Below are 6,112 nucleotides of genomic sequence, written 5' to 3' on the forward strand. Positions count from 1 at the left end.
AATATATATTATATTAGTTATATATATAACTAAAATAATAATTTATTAATATTGTTAGATAAAAAATAATAACTCGAAATAACTTTCTCACATATCTCTTCTGTTCTTCCATCCGGTAGATCCTAGGAAAACACGAAAAAGAGATTACTATCGTGAATGACGTCAGAGGAAACGTTTAACGTTCATTCTCTCTGTCCAACACGTGGGCAGAAGGAAGACTCCAGAGAGAACTTTAATCGTCATCTAGTAGTCTCAACAATGTTGTCACGTTTTCTATCTTTTACATTTTTTCCACGTGGTTTTTAATGAGAACGGGGGAAAAAAAAAAAGAAAGGAACCAAAAAATCAACAATGAAATTAATCAACATTGTTCTTTTTTCTTTTTCTTTTTTTTTCTTTTCTTAAAAGATTTAAGAAGTGACGATTGTCTAAACAAATACTTATTGGAACACATGTTAGATCTAATTAAAGATTAGAACGTTATTTCATATCACACACAAAAGTAAAAACAACTAGAAAAGGATAGAAAGAAAATAATAAGAGCTTTCGTATTATTTCAAACATTCCGTGCAATCTTATCTTTTCATTTTCAGAAACTATGTCATACCAGTTCGAATGGAAACACATTTTATGTTGGATATAATCTATCGGATATAAAAGTAGAAAGTTTCTTTCGTATTTTAATTCAAAAGTGAAACAAAGCTTTCCTTCATATTTTTCTATCCAATTTTTGTTCCAAATAATATCAAACTGTTGTAATAATTTTTAATTGTTCGATGTGTTTAGTTTCTTACCGATGTTACAATTAATATTAAATGTTCGACCAGTGTGCGCATCTTTGGGGATTCATTTTTAACATTCCAATTTTTAGATTAAATATACTTTTTGTCTCACGTGTATCCCGGATAACTGTATCATGTGTTCGCAAATATAATATATTTTTTTTTTTACTAACTTCCTTTTATCTTTTTGTTAAATTAAATTTAAAAATGTATATTTAATTTCTTCTTGAGACTATTTCACTCGTTTTTTTTTTTTTTTTTCAAGACACGATATATAACACATTTGAAGAACCTAATCCAATATATGTATATATTTAGATGTATATAAAATAAAGTGTAAATATTATACTACCGATTGCAAGAAGTTATCATCTTTGGTATAGGAAATTGTAGCGATAAGAGAGGAAGGATGATGATGGGTTGGGAGGAGGGGTTGCTTTTTTTCCCTAGGATTGTAGTTTGAAGGAAATAGTGGAAAAGAGGGAATAAGAAACCGAGGTCGTTTCCTCCGGAAAATGTCAAGGTTGGTTGTTTCTCTCTTTCTCGGTTCCTTTTTTAAATATAGATATATTACTATATATTTTTCTTTTTATAAGTTAGATAAGTGGACGAGCGAACGATAAGATCGGTCGAGTTATTTTATTTTCACTTCGCTAATAATAATATTTTTATTTATTATTATTATTATTATTTTATTATATCAAAAATATTTTCAATTAATTTACAAAGGAATCCTCTCTCTCTCTCTTGTAACGTGATACAAAAATTACAATCAACAACTTTTGCATAACACAAATATTTCCATTGCACTTTATTTTTGTATTTTTTTTTTTTTTAGAACGAATTATAATCCTCTACCGTACAAGAATTTAAATATATTATTTTCATTAAAATGTTCATTATTTAACATATCATATTTCAATGTATTATTACGATTAGAGAACAATTGTCAATACTTTTAACGTTGCAATTCAATCAAAGGATAAACTACAAAATTTTTATCCCCTACCCTTCCTCCTCCACCCCTATTTTTGATCGAGTCCTCTAGTAGTTTTTAAAAGTGAAAATATATTATAATATCCTGCGTGTAATCGTCAATGGACGACGTGTTGTGTCGGTTTTCACGTCGTCGTCGTTGTCGTCGTCGTCGACGTGACGTGTGGGAGAGGAGGAGACATGACACGATCTTTCCTTTTTATTTTTTTTTTTTCCTTCTTTTTTCCTCCCCCTTTACAAAGAGAAGAAATATATATATATATATATATATATATAGAGAGAGAGAGAGAGATAGAAGAAACAGAGACTTTTAACCTCACCTGCGTTTTTTCTTTACCTCTTTCTCCAACTCTTTCTCATAGAACGAAGAAGACAGAAGATAAAAGGAGTAAAAGAGATAGCTAGTATGCTACCTAGCTAGTGAAAGAATAAAAGAAAGAAAGAAAGAAAGAAAGATAATGGTGATTCACCTTGAAAAAATTCTCTTTGGCGAGGTCGTCCTTGAGAAAGAAGACTCGAGAGCGTGAAAAACGGTCGTATAGAATAGTATGTTCGTACGTGTATGCATATATCTATCTATATGCACGTGTGTATCTCTGTGTGCCTACTCGGAGGTCGAGAATCTCGACCGGAAGGATGAGGAACGTACAGTATGCGTCATTAACGTTCTTAGAATAAAAGGGACCACTCGTGAAACCAACCAAGAAATAAGAAGTCAGTAGTCTGTCTCTTCGAAAGAGAAATAATACTTTTTATTACTATTACAGTTAATAATATATATATGTATATATATATTGTATCATAAACGAGAGAAGAAAGTCCTTATGCATAAGATTTAATTCAACACCGATCATCTTTCTTTCGTGTCCTCTTTCTTTCATCGTCTTGTCTTTTTCCCTTTTTCTTTTTTTTTTCGTTTCAAAGATTTAATACAGGTGTCTTATTACTTTTTAGATAAGCTAGTGAGGATGATAGTAAGAAGTATTTTTAATAATGTGTGTGTGTATTCTTTTTTTTGTTGTTGGTTGGTTGTGTAAGGTGTATGAAATTGATAAGGGTATTTAATAGATGGTGAAAATATGCGACAGGTGTATCTATTTTTATGTTTTACGATACACATCGTAATTTATGTTAATTTGATTATTAAGAAAAAAAAGGGAATTTGTTCTTTCTCGTACTTAGCAAGAGAATGTTGAGACGTATTTTTTTAGTTTTTTTTTTCCTTTCTTTCTTTTTGGTTAGGTAGAAAAAAATTGATAAAGGTATTTAATAAGACGGTGGAAATATGCTGTACGTGCATTTATTTCTATTTTTTATGACGCATACCGTACTTTATGTAATTTGGTATTAGAAATTATTACAACTAACCTGGTTGTAAAAGGGAAAAAAAAGTAGAGGTATTTCAATGTTAGTATTATACAAAAGAAAAAAAAGAAAAAAAAGAAAAGTGGAGAAAAATGTAATATAATGTGAAGGCAAATTGAAATAGTAGCTTTTTATAAAACTTAGGAATATCGATGCATGCTGCTGTTGCATACTTTGCAATTTATGTAATCCGGTATCAGGAATAATTCGCATCGTTGCAAAAAAGAAAAGGAAAGAAATATACGAAGTTTTCAATTTTGGATATCGCACAAGTAACTGAAAATAATTTAATATAATCTAAAAATAAATTAGATAACTTATATTGTATAGATTTCATATAAAAGTTTTCAGGTGCATGATACGCATTGCAATTTATATAATCAGGTCATCAATTTTTCAATTTCACGAACACTAATTTCCAATGAATATAATTTGTATGATTGTCGAAATAAAATAAAAAAAAAGCACACGTATTGGAACTTTGTTTTTTTTTTCGAATTTATCACTCGACCAACTGATCGAAATCTATGTTTTTGATGTTGCCGGTACATACATACATGCGTACCTCGAACATGTTTTCACTCGTATAGGGGTCTTAAAACAGAACAAGCTATTGGTTGTCGAATCACGAAAAGGGATAAAAGGTGTTGTGTAGGCTGTAAAAAAAAGAATGGAAGAGGGGGGGGAAAGAAAAAGAAGGAAAAGAAAGAAAGTAATAGCATAGAAATTGTACGATACCAAATGTTATCTTGTTTGCAACACGTCTTCGTTTATGTTACCCACCCATTTTATTTTGTGTCTCCATTTCATTTCATTCCTTTTTATTTCTTTATTTCTTTCTCCATATCATCATAAATTTCATCCCAAATAGGGGGAAGGGTATATTATATTGAAGTATTTAACGAGGCCCTAATTGAAATGAACTCGTTGCCTTCCGCGTTTGGGAGTGGAGAGAAACATCGTCATACATAGTTACCGTACTTGTATCAGTTATTTTTTGTTTGTTGTTTTTCTTTTGTTTTTTTTTTTTTAAGGGGAATAAGTGACACGTCAAAAAATATATACAGAAACATATTGGCAACCGCGTACTATTTTAGAATGGTTATTTCGTCTATTAGAATATTTTCTAGCTGGATGGAATATGATAAAAAGATGATCATCATCGAGATTTTGTTTTACTGGTGTTCAATTAAAAATATATATATTAAATTATTGAAATTAACGTTAATATGGTATTTTCTACGAAAGAAAAATCGTAATAATGATTGGGCGTTTCTATGTTAAAGCGGATATCGATTATTAATAACGGATATCCGGGATAGAAAGCATAGGAAGAGTTATCCTGTTTGTAGGTACCAGGGTGCAGTAGCATTTGTGTGTGAAATTTGGAAAAAAAAAGAAAAAGAAACACGGGGGTATATAATATTTTTATAGTTTATAATATATATATGTAATTGATGCGCATTACTAAATATAAAATATAATTTTTATTTAATTTCATTTCTCTTCATTTCAATATTCTATGAGAAATAAAATAAATGGATTTCTAGATAGAGGATTTAACCTCACGGATGTTAGCAACGAAAACGTTAGTTTGCTCACCGTTCACTGATAACGATAAAAGTCCGGTTTTGCGTTTAGTTAGTTTTTTTTTTTTTTTTCTTTTTTTCCTTTACTTTTCTACAATCGAGACCTAGTCGAATCCGTTATGAACGAAACACCAAACACACGGGTTCTCTGTTGATAGGAATTCTAGAAAAAAGAAGAAGAAGGAGAAAAAAATTATATACGATAATAATATATGAAACATATATGTTACCGTCATAGCCTGAACATATATATTTAATATAAGTTTCATTAAAATCTATTCACTTTTAGTATACAAAATATTTACCAAAATTTTTCAAAAGAAATTGCAAAGATGCACAATTCACAGCATTGCATTCTCTGACATTTTTTGAACCGTTTGCAGATCAAATTATAAATATCGACAAAGTATTCTATGCGTAGATTAAAGAGTGAACTTTAATTTAATATAAGTTTCATTAAAATCTATTCACTTTCAGTATAAAAAATATTTATCAAAATTTTTCAAAAGAAATAGCAAAGTTGTACCAATTTACAGCATTGCACAATCTTTGATATTCGATGGCTAAGAAAAACTAGAAGAATTTTTCAATTTCCTACTTCGTCTGAAGGCTTCTTTGCATTCATAGTAATGCCGAGGAATTACTAGGAATGGCGGATTTACGGCTATGACGGTAACATTTATTCCCAAAGAGAATGAATAGATAAACAAAATTTATTTACACAACAAATATAGATAAAAAAGAAAAAAAAAAGAACTGCTAACTTTTTATTTTTCTCTACAAACGTATTATTTTTATTCTTAAAAAAAATACCCAAGACTTTTTTTTTTTTTTTTATATCGAACCAATCGACGTTCTTTTATCGTATCTCCTCCTTTCTTTCACAAGGGTCAAGGGTCAAGTTTTTCCATATACATAATTTTTCTTTCTTTCTTATTTCTTTCTAACTCTTTCTCTCTCTCTCTCTCTTTCTCTGTTTCTCAGTTGGATGCATCGATGCATGCATCACCTATTCCACTCACACGCACTCTTTAATGCTTTACTTTCGCGGCTGTGTGATATATGCGATAGGAGGATGAAGAAGAGAGGTGAGGAGGGGGAGAGGTAAGGACGATGACCCGTTGTCGATGACGAAGAACGAACAGTAGAGGGAAAGGGGGTGGTAGGGGGAGGACAGGAGGGAGGAAGACAGTAGGAACAAACCACTTCGACCATTCTCGATCTCCACTGTGTCTAATGTTTCGTTCTAGATTCACAATGATCTATTCATTTCCATACATATTTATGTTTAATTATTTCTTTCCTTCTTTTTTTTTTGTTCTCATTCATTTTTTAGTCCACACATATGTTAATTATCGATTAAATAATATTATAATTATT

At 30.3% G+C, this 6,112-nt stretch overlaps 1 protein-coding gene across 10 annotated transcripts in view; it reads left to right on the forward strand.

The window, feature by feature from the left end:
- The window catches only part of LOC106788638 (serine/threonine-protein kinase mig-15), a 45,080-nt gene that overhangs the window by 5,500 nt on the left and 33,468 nt on the right, over positions 1-6,112 (forward strand). The window lies entirely within an intron of this gene.

The sequence above is a fragment of the Polistes canadensis genome, unplaced genomic scaffold (genome assembly GCF_001313835.1).
Source record: "Polistes canadensis isolate GaletaPanama2010 unplaced genomic scaffold, ASM131383v1 scaffold_146, whole genome shotgun sequence".
Classification (NCBI taxonomy): domain Eukaryota; kingdom Metazoa; phylum Arthropoda; class Insecta; order Hymenoptera; family Vespidae; genus Polistes; species Polistes canadensis.